Source organism: Leiobunum rupestre, chromosome 3, assembly GCF_980474605.1.
Source record: "Leiobunum rupestre chromosome 3, qqLeiRupe1.1.hap1, whole genome shotgun sequence".
NCBI lineage: Eukaryota > Metazoa > Arthropoda > Arachnida > Opiliones > Sclerosomatidae > Leiobunum > Leiobunum rupestre.
This window is the reverse complement of record NC_143386.1, coordinates 25,730,971-25,747,109: the sequence shown is the minus strand read 5'-3', so window position 1 is coordinate 25,747,109 and position 16,139 is coordinate 25,730,971. Positions and strand designations below refer to the sequence as shown.

Genomic DNA, 16,139 nt, shown 5'->3' with positions numbered 1-16,139 from the left:
ACTTTTCAATTTAAAAAAATTGCCAAAAACCTCCGAAAGTTTCGTTCTAACAACATGTCAAAAAAGAACATTATGTATCTACCAGGGCTCGAACCTGGGACCTCCCGCGTGTTAGGCGGACGTGATAACCACTACACCATAGATACCCAAAACATTCCATTTTTCAATTTAAAAAAATTGCCAAAAACCTCCGAAAGTTTCGTTCTAACAACAAGTCAAAAAAGAGCATTATGTATCTACCAGGGCTCGAACCTGGAACCTTCCGCGTGTTAGGCGGACGTGATAACCACTACACCATAGATACCCGTCATAGCCATCGTAAATACATTGAAACTGTTTTAAAAATGGGCAAATTTTCGAGACCGAGAGCTTCCAATTCACTCGTCCACATATCGCTAAAATATCAACCTTCTTTGTATCTATCAGGGCTCGAACCTGAGACCTTCCGCGTGTAAAGCGGACGTGATAACCACTACACCATAGATACGCTAGCGACTGCAACATGAACTGACGGAAATCGTCTTGGAGATAGGGTTGCATTTTGACCAAGGCCTGAACCAGTGGATTTCTTTAAAACGGATATTTTTGGTATTAAGAAGAAACCGTTTCATTGCCACCAAAATATTTTCTGCAATCTTTAAAAACTGAAGCCGGTCATGCCTCCCCGGCGGGGAATTTAACTCAGGTCTTCCGTAAAACAGGCGGTGATACTCAGCACTATACTACCAAGGACCCAAAATATATCACTTTTCAATTTAAAAAAATTGCCAAAAACCTCCGAAAGTTTCGTTATAACAACAAGTCAAAAAAGAACATTATGTATCTACCAGGGCTCGAACCTGGGACCTTCCGCGTGTTAGGCGGACGTGATAACCACTACACCATAGATACCCAAACCATTTCGCTTTTCAATTTAAAAAAATTGCCAAAAACCTCCGAAAGTTTCGTTCTAACAACAAGTCAAAAAAGAACATTATGTATCTACCAGGGCTCGAACCTGAGACCTTCCGCGTGTTAGGCGGACGTGATAACCACTGCACCATAGATACCCGTCATAGCCATCGTAAATACGATGAAACCGTTTTAAAAATGGGCAAATTTTCGAGACCGAGAGCCTCCAATTCACTCGTCCACATATCGCTAAAATATCAACCTTCTATGTATCTATCAGCGATCAAACCTAAGACCTTCCGCGTGTAAAGCGGACGTGATAACCACTACACCATAGATACGCTAGCGACTGTAACATGAACTGACGAAAATCGTCTGGGTGATAGGGTTGCATTTTGACCAAGGCCTGAACCAGTGGATTTCTTTAAAACGGATATTTTTGGTATTAAGAAGAAACCGTTTCATTGCCACCAAAATATTTTCTGCAATCTTTAAAAACTGAAGCCGGTCATGCCTCCCCGGCGGGGAATTTAACTCAGGTCTTCCGTAAAACAGGCGGTGATACTCAGCACTATACTACCAAGGACCCAAAAAATGTCACTTTTCAATTTAAAAAAATTGCCAAAAACCTCCGAAAGTTTCGTTCTAACAACAAGTCAAAAAAGAACATTATGTATCTACCAGGGCTCGAACCTGGGACCTTCCGCGTGTTAGGCGGACGTGATAACCACTACACCATAGATACCCGTCATAGCCATCGTAAATACGATGAAACCGTTTTAAAAATGGGCAAATTATCGAGACCGAGAGCCTTCAATTCACTCGTCCACATATCGCTAAAATATCAACCTTCTTTGTATCTATCAGGGCTCGAACCTGAGACCTTCCGCGTGTAAAGCGGACGTGATAACCACTACACCATAGATACGCTAGCGACTGTAACATGAACTGACGAAAATCGTCTTGGAGATAGGGTTGCATTTTGACCAAGGCCTGAACCAGTGGATTTCTTTAAAACGGATATTTTTGGTATTAAGAAGAAACCGTTTCATTGCCACCAAAATATTTTCTGCAATCTTTAAAAACTGAAGCCGGTCATGCCTCCCCGGCGGGGAATTTAACTCAGGTCTTCCGTAAAACAGGCGGTGATACTCAGCACTATACTACCAAGGACCCAAAAAATGTCACTTTTCAATTTAAAAAAATTGCCAAAAACCTCCGAAAGTTTCGTTCTAACAACAAGTCAAAAAAGAACATTATGTATCTGCCAGGGCTCGAACCAGGGACCTTCCGCGTGTTAGGCGGACGTGATAACCACTACACCATAGATACCCAAAACATTTCGCTTTTCAATTTAAAAAAATTGCCAAAAACCTCCGAAAGTTTCGTTCTAACAACAAGTCAAAAAAGAACATTATGTATCTACCAGGGCTCGAACCTGGGACCTTCCGCGTGTTAGGCGGACGTGATAACCACTACACCATAGATACCCGTCATAGCCATCGTAAATACGATGAAACCGTTTTAAAAATGGGCAAATTTTCGAGACCGAGAGCCGCCAATTCACTCGTCCACATATCGCTAAAATATCAACCTTCTTTGTACCTATCAGGGCTCGAACCTGAGACCTTCCGCGTGTAAAGCGGACGTGATAACCACTACACCATAGATACGCTAGCGACTGCAACATGAACTGACGAAAATCGTCTTGGAGATAGGGTTGCATTTTGACCAAGGCCTGAACCAGTGGATTTCTTTAAAACGGATATTTTTGGTATTAAGAAGAAACCGTTTCATTGCCACCAAAATATTTTCTGCAATCTTTAAAAACTGAAGCCGGTCATGCCTCCCCGGCGGGGAATTTAACTCAGGTCTTCCGTAAAACAGGCGGTGATACTCAGCACTATACTACCAAGGACCCAAAAAATGTCACTTTTCAATTTAAAAAAATTGCCAAAAACCTCCGAAAGTTTCGTTCTAACAACAAGTCAAAAAAGAACATTATGTATCTGCCAGGGCTCGAACCAGGGACCTTCCGCGTGTTAGGCGGACGTGATAACCACTACACCATAGATACCCAAAACATTTCGCTTTTCAATTTAAAAAAATTGCCAAAAACCTCCGAAAGTTTCGTTCTAACAACAAGTCAAAAAAGAACATTATGTATCTACCAGGGCTCGAACCTGGGACCTTCCGCGTGTTAGGCGGACGTGATAACCACTACACCATAGATACCCGTCATAGCCATCGTAAATACGATGAAACCGTTTTAAAAATGGGCAAATTTTCGAGACCGAGAGCCGCCAATTCACTCGTCCACATATCGCTAAAATATCAACCTTCTTTGTACCTATCAGGGCTCGAACCTGAGACCTTCCGCGTGTAAAGCGGACGTGATAACCACTACACCATAGATACGCTAGCGACTGCAACATGAACTGACGAAAATCGTCTTGGAGATAGGGTTGCATTTTGACCAAGGCCTGAACCAGTGGATTTCTTTAAAACGGATATTTTTGGTATTAAGAAGAAACCGTTTCATTGCCACCAAAATATTTTCTGCAATCTTTAAAAACTGAAGCCGGTCATGCCTCCCCGGCGGGGAATTTAACTCAGGTCTTCCGTAAAACAGGCGGTGATACTCAGCACTATACTACCAAGGACCCAAAAAATGTCACTTTTCAATTTAAAAAAATTGCCAAAAACCTCCGAAAGTTTCGTTCTAACAACAAGTCAAAAAAGAACATTATGTATCTACCAGGGCTCGAACCTGGGACCTTCCGCGTGTTAGGCGGACGTGATAACCACTACACCATAGATACCCGTCATAGCCATCGTAAATACGATGAAACCGTTTTAAAAATGGGCAAATTATCGAGACCGAGAGCCTTCAATTCACTCGTCCACATATCGCTAAAATATCAACCTTCTTTGTATCTATCAGGGCTCGAACCTGAGACCTTCCGCGTGTAAAGCGGACGTGATAACCACTACACCATAGATACGCTAGCGACTGCAACATGAACTGACGAAAATCGTCTTGGAGATAGGGTTGCATTTTGACCAAGGCCTGAACCAGTGGATTTCTTTAAAACGGATATTTTTGGTATTAAGAAGAAACCGTTTCATTGCCACCAAAATATTTTTTGCAATCTTTAAAAACTGAAGCCGGTCATGCCTCCCCGGCGGGGAATTTAACTCAGGTCTTCCGTAAAACAGGCGGTGATACTCAGCACTATACAACCAAGGACCCAAAATATGTCACTTTTCAATTTAAAAAAATTGCCAAATAACCTCCGAAAGTTTCGTTCTAACAACAAGTCAAAAAAGAACATTATTTATCTACCAGGGCTCGAACCAGGGACCTTCCGCGTGTTAGGCGGACGTGATAACCACTACACCATAGATACCCAAAACATTTCACGTTTCAATTTAAAAAAATTGCCAAAAACCTCCGAAAGTTTCGTTCTAACAACAAGTCAAAAAAGAGCATTATGTATCTACCAGGGCTCGAACCTGGGACCTTCCGCGTGTTAGGCAGACGTGATAACCACTACACCATAGATACCCGTCATGGCCATCGTAAATACGATGAAACTGTTTTAAAAATGGGCAAATTTTCGAGACCGAGAGCCTCCAATTCACTCGTCCACATATCGCTAAAATATCAACCTTCTTTGTATCTATCAGGGCTCGAACCTGAGACCTTCCGCGTGTAAAGCGGACGTGATAACCACTACACCATAGATACGCTAGCGACTGTAACATGAACTGACGAAAATCGTCTGGGTGATAGGGTTGCATTTTGACCAAGGCCTGAACCAGTGGATTTCTTTAAAACGGATATTTTTGGTATTAAGAAGAAACAGTTTCATTGCCACCAAAATATTTTTTGCAATCTTTAAAAACTGAAGCCGGTCATGCCTCCCCGGCGGGGAATTTAACTCAGGTCTTCCGTAAAACAGGCGGTGATACTCAGCACTATACTACCAAGGACCCAAAAAATGTCACTTTTCAATTTAAAAAAATTGCCAAAAACCTCCGAAAGTTTCGTTCTAACAACAAGTCAAAAAAGAACATTATGTATCTACCAGGGCTCGAACCTGGGACCTTCCGCGTGTTAGGCGGACGTGATAACCACTACACCATAGATACCCGTCATAGCCATCGTAAATACGATGAAACCGTTTTAAAAATGGGCAAATTATCGAGACCGAGAGCCTTCAATTCACTCGTCCACATATCGCTAAAATATCAACCTTCTTTGTATCTATCAGGGCTCGAACCTGAGACCTTCCGCGTGTAAAGCGGACGTGATAACCACTACACCATAGATACGCTAGCGACTGCAACATGAACTGACGAAAATCGTCTTGGAGATAGGGTTGCATTTTGACCAAGGCCTGAACCAGTGGATTTCTTTAAAACGGATATTTTTGGTATTAAGAAGAAACCGTTTCATTGCCACCAAAATATTTTTTGCAATCTTTAAAAACTGAAGCCGGTCAAGCCTCCCCGGCGGGGAATTTAACTCAGGTCTTCCGTAAAACAGGCGGTGATACTCAGCACTATACAACCAAGGACCCAAAATATGTCACTTTTCAATTTAAAAAAATTGCCAAATAACCTCCGAAAGTTTCGTTCTAACAACAAGTCAAAAAAGAACATTATTTATCTACCAGGGCTCGAACCAGGGACCTTCCGCGTGTTAGGCGGACGTGATAACCACTACACCATAGATACCCAAAACATTTCACGTTTCAATTTAAAAAAATTGCCAAAAACCTCCGAAAGTTTCGTTCTAACAACAAGTCAAAAAAGAGCATTATGTATCTACCAGGGCTCGAACCTGGGACCTTCCGCGTGTTAGGCAGACGTGATAACCACTACACCATAGATACCCGTCATGGCCATCGTAAATACGATGAAACTGTTTTAAAAATGGGCAAATTTTCGAGACCGAGAGCCTCCAATTCACTCGTCCACATATCGCTAAAATATCAACCTTCTTTGTATCTATCAGGGCTAGAACCTGAGACCTTCCGCGTGTAAAGCGGACGTGATAACCACTACACCATAGATACGCTAGCGACTGTAACATGAACTGACGAAAATCGTCTGGGTGATAGGGTTGCATTTTGACCAAGGCCTGAACCAGTGGATTTCTTTAAAACGGATATTTTTGGTATTAAGAAGAAACCGTTTCATTGCCACCAAAATATTTTTTGCAATCTTTAAAAACTGAAGCCGGTCATGCCTCCCCGGCGGGGAATTTAACTCAGGTCTTCCGTAAAACAGGCGGTGATACTCAGCACTATACAACCAAGGACCCAAAATATGTCACTTTTCAATTTAAAAAAATTGCCAAATAACCTCCGAAAGTTTCGTTCTAACAACAAGTCAAAAAAGAACATTATTTATCTACCAGGGCTCGAACCAGGGACCTTCCGCGTGTTAGGCGGACGTGATAACCACTACACCATAGATACCCAAAACATTTCACGTTTCAATTTAAAAAAATTGCCAAAAACCTCCGAAAGTTTCGTTCTAACAACAAGTCAAAAAAGAGCATTATGTATCTACCAGGGCTCGAACCTGGGACCTTCCGCGTGTTAGGCAGACGTGATAACCACTACACCATAGATACCCGTCATGGCCATCGTAAATACGATGAAACTGTTTTAAAAATGGGCAAATTTTCGAGACCGAGAGCCTCCAATTCACTCGTCCACATATCGCTAAAATATCAACCTTCTTTGTATCTATCAGGGCTCGAACCTGAGACCTTCCGCGTGTAAAGCGGACGTGATAACCACTACACCATAGATACGCTAGCGACTGTAACATGAACTGACGAAAATCGTCTGGGTGATAGGGTTGCATTTTGACCAAGGCCTGAACCAGTGGATTTCTTTAAAACGGATATTTTTGGTATTAAGAAGAAACAGTTTCATTGCCACCAAAATATTTTCTGCAAACTTTAAAAACTGAAGCCGGTCATGCCTCCCCGGCGGGGAATTTAACTCAGGTCTTCCGTAAAACAGGCGGTGATACTCAGCACTATACTACCAAGGACCCAAAAAATGTCACTTTTCAATTTAAAAAAATTGCCAAAAACCTCCGAAAGTTTCGTTCTAACAACAAGTCAAAAAAGAACATTATGTATCTGCCAGGGCTCGAACCAGGGACCTTCCGCGTGTTAGGCGGACGTGATAACCACTACACCATAGATACCCAAAACATTTCGCTTTTCAATTTAAAAAAATTGCCAAAAACCTCCGAAAGTTTCGTTCTAACAACAAGTCAAAAAAGAACATTATGTATCTACCAGGGCTCGAACCTGGGACCTTCCGCGTGTTAGGCGGACGTGATAACCACTACACCATAGATACCCGTCATAGCCATCGTAAATACGATGAAACCGTTTTAAAAATGGGCAAATTTTCGAGACCGAGAGCCGCCAATTCACTCGTCCACATATCGCTAAAATATCAACCTTCTTTGTACCTATCAGGGCTCGAACCTGAGACCTTCCGCGTGTAAAGCGGACGTGATAACCACTACACCATAGATACGCTAGCGACTGCAACATGAACTGACGAAAATCGTCTTGGAGATAGGGTTGCATTTTGACCAAGGCCTGAACCAGTGGATTTCTTTAAAACGGATATTTTTGGTATTAAGAAGAAACCGTTTCATTGCCACCAAAATATTTTCTGCAATCTTTAAAAACTGAAGCCGGTCATGCCACCCCGGCGGGGAATTTAACTCAGGTCTTCCGTAAAACAGGCGGTGATACTCAGCACTATACTACCAAGGACCCAAAAAATGTCACTTTTCAATTTAAAAAAATTGCCAAAAACCTCCGAAAGTTTCGTTCTAACAACAAGTCAAAAAAGAACATTATGTATCTACCAGGGCTCGAACCTGGGACCTTCCGCGTGTTAGGCGGACGTGATAACCACTACACCATAGATACCCAAAACATTTCACTTTTCAATTTAAAAAAATTGCCAAAAACCTCCGAAAGTTTCGTTCTAACAACAAGTCAAAAAAGAGCATTATGTATCTACCAGGGCTCGAACCTGGGACCTTCCGCGTGTTAGGCGGACGTGATAACCACTACACCATAGATACCCGTCATAGCCATCGTAAATACGATGAAACTGTTTTAAAAATGGGCAAATTTTCGAGACCGAGAGCCTCCAATTCACTCGTCCACATATCGCTAAAATATCAATCTTCTTTGTATCTATCAGGGCTCGAACCTGAGACCTTCCGCGTGTAAAGCGGACGTGATAACCACTACACCATAGATACGCTAGCGACTGTAACATGAACTGACGAAAATCGTCTGGGTGATAGGGTTGCATTTTGACCAAGGCCTGAACCAGTGGATTTCTTTAAAACGGATATTTTTGGTATTAAGAAGAAACAGTTTCATTGCCACCAAAATATTTTCTGCAATCTTTAAAAACTGAAGCCGGTCATGCCTCCCCGGCGGGGAATTTAACTCAGGTCTTCCGTAAAACAGGCGGTGATACACAGCACTATACTACCAAGGACCCAAAATATGTCACTTTTCAATTTAAAAAAATTGCCAAAAACCTCCGAAAGTTTCGTTCTAACAACAAGTCAAAAAAGAACATTATGTATCTACCAGGGCTCGAACCAGGGACCTTCCGCGTGTTAGGCGGACGTGATAACCACTACACCATAGATACCCAAAACATTTCACTTTTCAATTTAAAAAAATTGCCAAAAACCTCCGAAAGTTTCGTTCTAACAACAAGTCAAAAAAGAGCATTATGTATCTACCAGGGCTCGAACCTGGGACCTTCCGCGTGTTAGGCGGACGTGATAACCACTACACCATAGATACCCGTCATGGCCATCGTAAATACGATGAAACTGTTTTAAAAATGGGCAAATTATCGAGACCGAGAGCCTCCAATTCACTCGTCCACATATCGCTAAAATATCAACCTTCTTTGTATCTATCAGGGCTCGAACCTGAGACCTTCCGCGTGTAAAGCGGACGTGATAACCACTACACCATAGATACGCTAGCGACTGTAACATGAACTGACGAAAATCGTCTGGGTGATAGGGTTGCATTTTGACCAAGGCCTGAACCAGTGGATTTCTTTAAAACGGATATTTTTGGTATTAAGAAGAAACAGTTTCATTGCCACCAAAATATTTTCTGCAATCTTTAAAAACTGAAGCCGGTCATGCCTCCCCGGCGGGGAATTTAACTCAGGTCTTCCGTAAAACAGGCGGTGATACTCAGCACTATACTACCAAGGACCCAAAATATGTCACTTTTCAATTTGAAAAAATTGCCAAAAACCTCCGAAAGTTTCGTTCTAACAACAAGTCAAAAAAGAACATTATGTATCTACCAGGACTCGAACCTGGGACCTTCCGCGTGTTAGGCGGACGTGATAACCACTACACCATAGATACCCAAAACATTTCACTTTTCAATTTAAAAAAATTGCCAAAAACCTCCGAAAGTTTCGTTCTAACAACAAGTCAAAAAAGAACATTATGTATCTACCAGGGCTCGAACCAGGGACCTTCCGCGTGTTAGGTGGACGTGATAACCACTACACCATAGATACCCAAAACATTTCACTTTTCAATTTAAAAAAATTGCCAAAAACCTCCGAAAGTTTCGTTCTAACAACAAGTCAAAAAAGAGCATTATGTATCTACCAGGGCTCGAACCTGGGACCTTCCGCGTGTTAGGCGGACGTGATAACCACTACACCATAGATACCCGTCATAGCCATCGTAAATACGATGAAACTGTTTTAAAAATGGGCAAATTTTCGAGACCGAGAGCCTCCAATTCACTCGTCCACATATCGCTAAAATATCAACCTTCTTTGTATCTATCAGGGCTCGAACCTGAGACCTTCCGCGTGTAAAGCGGACGTGATAACCACTACACCATAGATACGCTAGCGACTGCAACATGAACTGACGAAAATCGTCTTGGAGATAGGGTTGCATTTTGACCAAGGCCTGAACCAGTGGATTTCTTTAAAACGGATATTTTTGGTATTAAGAAGAAACCGTTTCATTGCCACCAAAATATTTTTTGCAATCTTTAAAAACTGAAGCCGGTCATGCCTCCCCGGCGGGGAATTTAACTCAGGTCTTCCGTAAAACGGGCGGTGATACTCAGCACTATACAACCAAGGACCCAAAATATGTCACTTTTCAATTTAAAAAAATTGCCAAATAACCTCCGAAGTTTCGTTCTAACAACAAGTCAAAAAAGAACATTATTTATCTACCAGGGCTCGAACCAGGGACCTTCCTCGTGTTAGGCGGACGTGATAACCACTACACCATAGATACCCAAAACATTTCACGTTTCAATTTAAAAAAATTGCCAAAAACCTCCGAAAGTTTCGTTCTAACAACAAGTCAAAAAAGAGCATTATGTATCTACCAGGGCTCGAACCTGGGACCTTCCGCGTGTTAGGCAGACGTGATAACCACTACACCATAGATACCCGTCATGGCCATCGTAAATACGATGAAACTGTTTTAAAAATGGGCAAATTTTCGAGACCGAGAGCCTCCAATTCACTCGTCCACATATCGCTAAAATATCAACCTTCTTTGTATCTATCAGGGCTCGAACCTGAGACCTTCCGCGTGTAAAGCGGACGTGATAACCACTACACCATAGATACGCTAGCGACTGTAACATGAACTGACGAAAATCGTCTGGGTGATAGGGTTGCATTTTGACCAAGGCCTGAACCAGTGGATTTCTTTAAAACGGATATTTTTGGTATTAAGAAGAAACAGTTTCATTGCCACCAAAATATTTTCTGCAAACTTTAAAAACTGAAGCCGGTCATGCCTCCCCGGCGGGGAATTTAACTCAGGTCTTCCGTAAAACAGGCGGTGATACTCAGCACTATACTACCAAGGACCCAAAAAATGTCACTTTTCAATTTAAAAAAATTGCCAAAAACCTCCGAAAGTTTCGTTCTAACAACAAGTCAAAAAAGAACATTATGTATCTGCCAGGGCTCGAACCAGGGACCTTCCGCGTGTTAGGCGGACGTGATAACCACTACACCATAGATACCCGTCATAGCCATCGTAAATACGATGAAACCGTTTTAAAAATGGGCAAATTATCGAGACCGAGAGCCTTCAATTCACTCGTCCACATATCGCTAAAATATCAACCTTCTTTGTATCTATCAGGGCTCGAACCTGAGACCTTCCGCGTGTAAAGCGGACGTGATAACCACTACACCATAGATACGCTAGCGACTGCAACATGAACTGACGAAAATCGTCTTGGAGATAGGGTTGCATTTTGACCAAGGCCTGAACCAGTGGATTTCTTTAAAACGGATATTTTTGGTATTAAGAAGAAACCGTTTCATTGCCACCAAAATATTTTCTGCAATCTTTAAAAACTGAAGCCGGTCATGCCTCCCCGGCGGGGAATTTAACTCAGGTCTTCCGTAAAACAGGCGGTGATACTCAGCACTATACTACCAAGGACCCAAAAAATGTCACTTTTCAATTTAAAAAAATTGCCAAAAACCTCCGAAAGTTTCGTTCTAACAACAAGTCAAAAAAGAACATTATGTATCTACCAGGGCTCGAACCAGGGACCTTCCGCGTGTTAGGTGGACGTGATAACCACTACACCATAGATACCCAAAACATTTCACTTTTCAATTTAAAAAAATTGCCAAAAACCTCCGAAAGTTTCGTTCTAACAACAAGTCAAAAAAGAGCATTATGTATCTACCAGGGCTCGAACCTGGGACCTTCCGCGTGTTAGGCGGACGTGATAACCACTACACCATAGATACCCGTCATAGCCATCGTAAATACGATGAAACTGTTTTAAAAATGGGCAAATTTTCGAGACCGAGAGCCTCCAATTCACTCGTCCACATATCGCTAAAATATCAACCTTCTTTGTATCTATCAGGGCTCAAACCTGAGACCTTCCGCGTGTAAAGCGGACGTGATAACCACTACACCATAGATACGCTAGCGACTGCAACATGAACTGACGAAAATCGTCTTGGAGATAGGGTTGCATTTTAACCAAGGCCTGAACCAGTGGATTTCTTTAAAACGGATATTTTTGGTATTAAGAAGAAACAGTTTCATTGCCACCAAAATATTTTCTGCAATCTTTAAAAACTGAAGCCGGTCATGCCACCCCGGCGGGGAATTTAACTCAGGTCTTCCGTAAAACAGGCGGTGATACTCAGCACTATACTACCAAGGACCCAAAAAATGTCACTTTTCAATTTAAAAAAATTGCCAAAAACCTCCGAAAGTTTCGTTCTAACAACAAGTCAAAAAAGAACATTATGTATCTACCAGGGCTCGAACCTGGGACCTTCCGCGTGTTAGGCGGACGTGATAACCACTACACCATAGATACCCAAAACATTTCACTTTTCAATTTAAAAAAATTGCCAAAAACCTCCGAAAGTTTCGTTCTAACAACAAGTCAAAAAAGAGCATTATGTATCTACCAGGGCTCGAACCTGGGACCTTCCGCTTGTTAGGCGGACGTGATAACCACTACACCATAGATACCCGTCATAGCCATCGTAAATACGATGAAACTGTTTTAAAAATGGGCAAATTTTCGAGACCGAGAGCCTCCAATTCACTCGTCCACATATCGCTAAAATATCAATCTTCTTTGTATCTATCAGGGCTCGAACCTGAGACCTTCCGCGTGTAAAGCGGACGTGATAACCACTACACCATAGATACGCTAGCGACTGTAACATGAACTGACGAAAATCGTCTGGGTGATAGGGTTGCATTTTGACCAAGGCCTGAACCAGTGGATTTCTTTAAAACGGATATTTTTGGTATTAAGAAGAAACAGTTTCATTGCCACCAAAATATTTTCTGCAATCTTTAAAAACTGAAGCCGGTCATGCCTCCCCGGCGGGGAATTTAACTCAGGTCTTCCGTAAAACAGGCGGTGATACACAGCACTATACTACCAAGGACCCAAAATATGTCACTTTTCAATTTAAAAAAATTGCCAAAAACCTCCGAAAGTTTCGTTCTAACAACAAGTCAAAAAAGAACATTATGTATCTACCAGGGCTCGAACCAGGGACCTTCCGCGTGTTAGGCGGACGTGATAACCACTACACCATAGATACCCAAAACATTTCACTTTTCAATTTAAAAAAATTGCCAAAAACCTCCGAAAGTTTCGTTCTAACAACAAGTCAAAAAAGAGCATTATGTATCTACCAGGGCTCGAACCTGGGACCTTCCGCGTGTTAGGCGGACGTGATAACCACTACACCATAGATACCCGTCATGGCCATCGTAAATACGATGAAACTGTTTTAAAAATGGGCAAATTATCGAGACCGAGAGCCTCCAATTCACTCGTCCACATATCGCTAAAATATCAACCTTCTTTGTATCTATCAGGGCTCGAACCTGAGACCTTCCGCGTGTAAAGCGGACGTGATAACCACTACACCATAGATACGCTAGCGACTGTAACATGAACTGACGAAAATCGTCTGGGTGATAGGGTTGCATTTTGACCAAGGCCTGAACCAGTGGATTTCTTTAAAACGGATATTTTTGGTATTAAGAAGAAACAGTTTCATTGCCACCAAAATATTTTCTGCAATCTTTAAAAACTGAAGCCGGTCATGCCTCCCCGGCGGGGAATTTAACTCAGGTCTTCCGTAAAACAGGCGGTGATACTCAGCACTATACTACCAAGGACCCAAAATATGTCACTTTTCAATTTGAAAAAATTGCCAAAAACCTCCGAAAGTTTCGTTCTAACAACAAGTCAAAAAAGAACATTATGTATCTACCAGGACTCGAACCTGGGACCTTCCGCGTGTTAGGCGGACGTGATAACCACTACACCATAGATACCCAAAACATTTCACTTTTCAATTTAAAAAAATTGCCAAAAACCTCCGAAAGTTTCGTTCTAACAACAAGTCAAAAAAGAACATTATGTATCTACCAGGGCTCGAACCAGGGACCTTCCGCGTGTTAGGTGGACGTGATAACCACTACACCATAGATACCCAAAACATTTCACTTTTCAATTTAAAAAAATTGCCAAAAACCTCCGAAAGTTTCGTTCTAACAACAAGTCAAAAAAGAGCATTATGTATCTACCAGGGCTCGAACCTGGGACCTTCCGCGTGTTAGGCGGACGTGATAACCACTACACCATAGATACCCGTCATAGCCATCGTAAATACGATGAAACTGTTTTAAAAATGGGCAAATTTTCGAGACCGAGAGCCTCCAATTCACTCGTCCACATATCGCTAAAATATCAACCTTCTTTGTATCTATCAGGGCTCGAACCTGAGACCTTCCGCGTGTAAAGCGGACGTGATAACCACTACACCATAGATACGCTAGCGACTGCAACATGAACTGACGAAAATCGTCTTGGAGATAGGGTTGCATTTTGACCAAGGCCTGAACCAGTGGATTTCTTTAAAACGGATATTTTTGGTATTAAGAAGAAACCGTTTCATTGCCACCAAAATATTTTTTGCAATCTTTAAAAACTGAAGCCGGTCATGCCTCCCCGGCGGGGAATTTAACTCAGGTCTTCCGTAAAACGGGCGGTGATACTCAGCACTATACAACCAAGGACCCAAAATATGTCACTTTTCAATTTAAAAAAATTGCCAAATAACCTCCGAAAGTTTCGTTCTAACAACAAGTCAAAAAAGAACATTATTTATCTACCAGGGCTCGAACCAGGGACCTTCCTCGTGTTAGGCGGACGTGATAACCACTACACCATAGATACCCAAAACATTTCACGTTTCAATTTAAAAAAATTGCCAAAAACCTCCGAAAGTTTCGTTCTAACAACAAGTCAAAAAAGAGCATTATGTATCTACCAGGGCTCGAACCTGGGACCTTCCGCGTGTTAGGCAGACGTGATAACCACTACACCATAGATACCCGTCATGGCCATCGTAAATACGATGAAACTGTTTTAAAAATGGGCAAATTTTCGAGACCGAGAGCCTCCAATTCACTCGTCCACATATCGCTAAAATATCAACCTTCTTTGTATCTATCAGGGCTCGAACCTGAGACCTTCCGCGTGTAAAGCGGACGTGATAACCACTACACCATAGATACGCTAGCGACTGTAACATGAACTGACGAAAATCGTCTGGGTGATAGGGTTGCATTTTGACCAAGGCCTGAACCAGTGGATTTCTTTAAAACGGATATTTTTGGTATTAAGAAGAAACAGTTTCATTGCCACCAAAATATTTTCTGCAAACTTTAAAAACTGAAGCCGGTCATGCCTCCCCGGCGGGGAATTTAACTCAGGTCTTCCGTAAAACAGGCGGTGATACTCAGCACTATACTACCAAGGACCCAAAAAATGTCACTTTTCAATTTAAAAAAATTGCCAAAAACCTCCGAAAGTTTCGTTCTAACAACAAGTCAAAAAAGAACATTATGTATCTGCCAGGGCTCGAACCAGGGACCTTCCGCGTGTTAGGCGGACGTGATAACCACTACACCATAGATACCCGTCATAGCCATCGTAAATACGATGAAACCGTTTTAAAAATGGGCAAATTATCGAGACCGAGAGCCTTCAATTCACTCGTCCACATATCGCTAAAATATCAACCTTCTTTGTATCTATCAGGGCTCGAACCTGAGACCTTCCGCGTGTAAAGCGGACGTGATAACCACTACACCATAGATACGCTAGCGACTGCAACATGAACTGACGAAAATCGTCTTGGAGATAGGGTTGCATTTTGACCAAGGCCTGAACCAGTGGATTTCTTTAAAACGGATATTTTTGGTATTAAGAAGAAACCGTTTCATTGCCACCAAAATATTTTCTGCAATCTTTAAAAACTGAAGCCGGTCATGCCTCCCCGGCGGGGAATTTAACTCAGGTCTTCCGTAAAACAGGCGGTGATACTCAGCACTATACTACCAAGGACCCAAAAAATGTCACTTTTCAATTTAAAAAAATTGCCAAAAACCTCCGAAAGTTTCGTTCTAACAACAAACCAAAAAAGAACATTATGTATCTACCAGGGCTCGAACCTGGGACCTTTCGCGTGTTAGGCGGACGTGATAACCACTACACCATAGATACCCGTCATAGCCATCGTAAATACGATGAAACTGTTTTAAAAATGGGCAAATTTTCGAGACCGAGAGCCTTCAAT

At 42.1% G+C, this 16,139-nt stretch overlaps 39 non-coding genes across 39 annotated transcripts; all 39 read right to left on the bottom strand.

The window, feature by feature from the left end:
- Positions 1–414: 414 nt before the first annotated feature.
- TRNAV-UAC (transfer RNA valine (anticodon UAC)) lies at positions 415–487 on the bottom strand. Its single transcript has one exon. It is a non-coding gene; the product is annotated as a tRNA-Val (tRNA).
- Positions 488–818: 331 nt separating this feature from the next.
- On the bottom strand, positions 819–891 carry TRNAV-AAC (transfer RNA valine (anticodon AAC)). Its single transcript has one exon. It is a non-coding gene; the product is annotated as a tRNA-Val (tRNA).
- Positions 892–1,563: 672 nt separating this feature from the next.
- Positions 1,564–1,636, bottom strand: TRNAV-AAC (transfer RNA valine (anticodon AAC)). The gene has a single exon. It is a non-coding gene; the product is annotated as a tRNA-Val (tRNA).
- Positions 1,637–1,746: 110 nt separating this feature from the next.
- On the bottom strand, positions 1,747–1,819 carry TRNAV-UAC (transfer RNA valine (anticodon UAC)). The gene has a single exon. It is a non-coding gene; the product is annotated as a tRNA-Val (tRNA).
- A 489-nt stretch (positions 1,820–2,308) lies between these two features.
- On the bottom strand, positions 2,309–2,381 carry TRNAV-AAC (transfer RNA valine (anticodon AAC)). The gene has a single exon. It is a non-coding gene; the product is annotated as a tRNA-Val (tRNA).
- Positions 2,382–2,491: 110 nt separating this feature from the next.
- TRNAV-UAC (transfer RNA valine (anticodon UAC)) lies at positions 2,492–2,564 on the bottom strand. The gene has a single exon. It is a non-coding gene; the product is annotated as a tRNA-Val (tRNA).
- Positions 2,565–3,053: 489 nt separating this feature from the next.
- On the bottom strand, positions 3,054–3,126 carry TRNAV-AAC (transfer RNA valine (anticodon AAC)). Its single transcript has one exon. It is a non-coding gene; the product is annotated as a tRNA-Val (tRNA).
- A 110-nt stretch (positions 3,127–3,236) lies between these two features.
- TRNAV-UAC (transfer RNA valine (anticodon UAC)) lies at positions 3,237–3,309 on the bottom strand. Its single transcript has one exon. It is a non-coding gene; the product is annotated as a tRNA-Val (tRNA).
- Positions 3,310–3,640: 331 nt separating this feature from the next.
- On the bottom strand, positions 3,641–3,713 carry TRNAV-AAC (transfer RNA valine (anticodon AAC)). The gene has a single exon. It is a non-coding gene; the product is annotated as a tRNA-Val (tRNA).
- A 110-nt stretch (positions 3,714–3,823) lies between these two features.
- Positions 3,824–3,896, bottom strand: TRNAV-UAC (transfer RNA valine (anticodon UAC)). The gene has a single exon. It is a non-coding gene; the product is annotated as a tRNA-Val (tRNA).
- Positions 3,897–4,569: 673 nt separating this feature from the next.
- TRNAV-UAC (transfer RNA valine (anticodon UAC)) lies at positions 4,570–4,642 on the bottom strand. Its single transcript has one exon. It is a non-coding gene; the product is annotated as a tRNA-Val (tRNA).
- Positions 4,643–4,973: 331 nt separating this feature from the next.
- TRNAV-AAC (transfer RNA valine (anticodon AAC)) lies at positions 4,974–5,046 on the bottom strand. The gene has a single exon. It is a non-coding gene; the product is annotated as a tRNA-Val (tRNA).
- Positions 5,047–5,156: 110 nt separating this feature from the next.
- On the bottom strand, positions 5,157–5,229 carry TRNAV-UAC (transfer RNA valine (anticodon UAC)). The gene has a single exon. It is a non-coding gene; the product is annotated as a tRNA-Val (tRNA).
- Positions 5,230–5,902: 673 nt separating this feature from the next.
- On the bottom strand, positions 5,903–5,975 carry TRNAV-UAC (transfer RNA valine (anticodon UAC)). The gene has a single exon. It is a non-coding gene; the product is annotated as a tRNA-Val (tRNA).
- Positions 5,976–6,648: 673 nt separating this feature from the next.
- Positions 6,649–6,721, bottom strand: TRNAV-UAC (transfer RNA valine (anticodon UAC)). Its single transcript has one exon. It is a non-coding gene; the product is annotated as a tRNA-Val (tRNA).
- A 489-nt stretch (positions 6,722–7,210) lies between these two features.
- On the bottom strand, positions 7,211–7,283 carry TRNAV-AAC (transfer RNA valine (anticodon AAC)). The gene has a single exon. It is a non-coding gene; the product is annotated as a tRNA-Val (tRNA).
- Positions 7,284–7,393: 110 nt separating this feature from the next.
- On the bottom strand, positions 7,394–7,466 carry TRNAV-UAC (transfer RNA valine (anticodon UAC)). Its single transcript has one exon. It is a non-coding gene; the product is annotated as a tRNA-Val (tRNA).
- Positions 7,467–7,797: 331 nt separating this feature from the next.
- TRNAV-AAC (transfer RNA valine (anticodon AAC)) lies at positions 7,798–7,870 on the bottom strand. The gene has a single exon. It is a non-coding gene; the product is annotated as a tRNA-Val (tRNA).
- Positions 7,871–7,955: 85 nt separating this feature from the next.
- On the bottom strand, positions 7,956–8,028 carry TRNAV-AAC (transfer RNA valine (anticodon AAC)). Its single transcript has one exon. It is a non-coding gene; the product is annotated as a tRNA-Val (tRNA).
- A 110-nt stretch (positions 8,029–8,138) lies between these two features.
- On the bottom strand, positions 8,139–8,211 carry TRNAV-UAC (transfer RNA valine (anticodon UAC)). Its single transcript has one exon. It is a non-coding gene; the product is annotated as a tRNA-Val (tRNA).
- A 489-nt stretch (positions 8,212–8,700) lies between these two features.
- On the bottom strand, positions 8,701–8,773 carry TRNAV-AAC (transfer RNA valine (anticodon AAC)). The gene has a single exon. It is a non-coding gene; the product is annotated as a tRNA-Val (tRNA).
- Positions 8,774–8,883: 110 nt separating this feature from the next.
- TRNAV-UAC (transfer RNA valine (anticodon UAC)) lies at positions 8,884–8,956 on the bottom strand. Its single transcript has one exon. It is a non-coding gene; the product is annotated as a tRNA-Val (tRNA).
- A 331-nt stretch (positions 8,957–9,287) lies between these two features.
- TRNAV-AAC (transfer RNA valine (anticodon AAC)) lies at positions 9,288–9,360 on the bottom strand. The gene has a single exon. It is a non-coding gene; the product is annotated as a tRNA-Val (tRNA).
- A 243-nt stretch (positions 9,361–9,603) lies between these two features.
- Positions 9,604–9,676, bottom strand: TRNAV-AAC (transfer RNA valine (anticodon AAC)). Its single transcript has one exon. It is a non-coding gene; the product is annotated as a tRNA-Val (tRNA).
- A 110-nt stretch (positions 9,677–9,786) lies between these two features.
- On the bottom strand, positions 9,787–9,859 carry TRNAV-UAC (transfer RNA valine (anticodon UAC)). The gene has a single exon. It is a non-coding gene; the product is annotated as a tRNA-Val (tRNA).
- A 672-nt stretch (positions 9,860–10,531) lies between these two features.
- TRNAV-UAC (transfer RNA valine (anticodon UAC)) lies at positions 10,532–10,604 on the bottom strand. Its single transcript has one exon. It is a non-coding gene; the product is annotated as a tRNA-Val (tRNA).
- A 514-nt stretch (positions 10,605–11,118) lies between these two features.
- On the bottom strand, positions 11,119–11,191 carry TRNAV-UAC (transfer RNA valine (anticodon UAC)). The gene has a single exon. It is a non-coding gene; the product is annotated as a tRNA-Val (tRNA).
- A 489-nt stretch (positions 11,192–11,680) lies between these two features.
- TRNAV-AAC (transfer RNA valine (anticodon AAC)) lies at positions 11,681–11,753 on the bottom strand. Its single transcript has one exon. It is a non-coding gene; the product is annotated as a tRNA-Val (tRNA).
- Positions 11,754–11,863: 110 nt separating this feature from the next.
- On the bottom strand, positions 11,864–11,936 carry TRNAV-UAC (transfer RNA valine (anticodon UAC)). Its single transcript has one exon. It is a non-coding gene; the product is annotated as a tRNA-Val (tRNA).
- Positions 11,937–12,267: 331 nt separating this feature from the next.
- On the bottom strand, positions 12,268–12,340 carry TRNAV-AAC (transfer RNA valine (anticodon AAC)). Its single transcript has one exon. It is a non-coding gene; the product is annotated as a tRNA-Val (tRNA).
- Positions 12,341–12,425: 85 nt separating this feature from the next.
- Positions 12,426–12,498, bottom strand: TRNAV-AAC (transfer RNA valine (anticodon AAC)). Its single transcript has one exon. It is a non-coding gene; the product is annotated as a tRNA-Val (tRNA).
- A 110-nt stretch (positions 12,499–12,608) lies between these two features.
- TRNAV-UAC (transfer RNA valine (anticodon UAC)) lies at positions 12,609–12,681 on the bottom strand. Its single transcript has one exon. It is a non-coding gene; the product is annotated as a tRNA-Val (tRNA).
- Positions 12,682–13,170: 489 nt separating this feature from the next.
- TRNAV-AAC (transfer RNA valine (anticodon AAC)) lies at positions 13,171–13,243 on the bottom strand. The gene has a single exon. It is a non-coding gene; the product is annotated as a tRNA-Val (tRNA).
- A 110-nt stretch (positions 13,244–13,353) lies between these two features.
- On the bottom strand, positions 13,354–13,426 carry TRNAV-UAC (transfer RNA valine (anticodon UAC)). The gene has a single exon. It is a non-coding gene; the product is annotated as a tRNA-Val (tRNA).
- Positions 13,427–13,757: 331 nt separating this feature from the next.
- On the bottom strand, positions 13,758–13,830 carry TRNAV-AAC (transfer RNA valine (anticodon AAC)). Its single transcript has one exon. It is a non-coding gene; the product is annotated as a tRNA-Val (tRNA).
- A 243-nt stretch (positions 13,831–14,073) lies between these two features.
- On the bottom strand, positions 14,074–14,146 carry TRNAV-AAC (transfer RNA valine (anticodon AAC)). Its single transcript has one exon. It is a non-coding gene; the product is annotated as a tRNA-Val (tRNA).
- Positions 14,147–14,256: 110 nt separating this feature from the next.
- TRNAV-UAC (transfer RNA valine (anticodon UAC)) lies at positions 14,257–14,329 on the bottom strand. Its single transcript has one exon. It is a non-coding gene; the product is annotated as a tRNA-Val (tRNA).
- A 673-nt stretch (positions 14,330–15,002) lies between these two features.
- On the bottom strand, positions 15,003–15,075 carry TRNAV-UAC (transfer RNA valine (anticodon UAC)). The gene has a single exon. It is a non-coding gene; the product is annotated as a tRNA-Val (tRNA).
- Positions 15,076–15,589: 514 nt separating this feature from the next.
- Positions 15,590–15,662, bottom strand: TRNAV-UAC (transfer RNA valine (anticodon UAC)). Its single transcript has one exon. It is a non-coding gene; the product is annotated as a tRNA-Val (tRNA).
- Between the last annotated feature and the right edge of the window lie 477 nt (positions 15,663–16,139).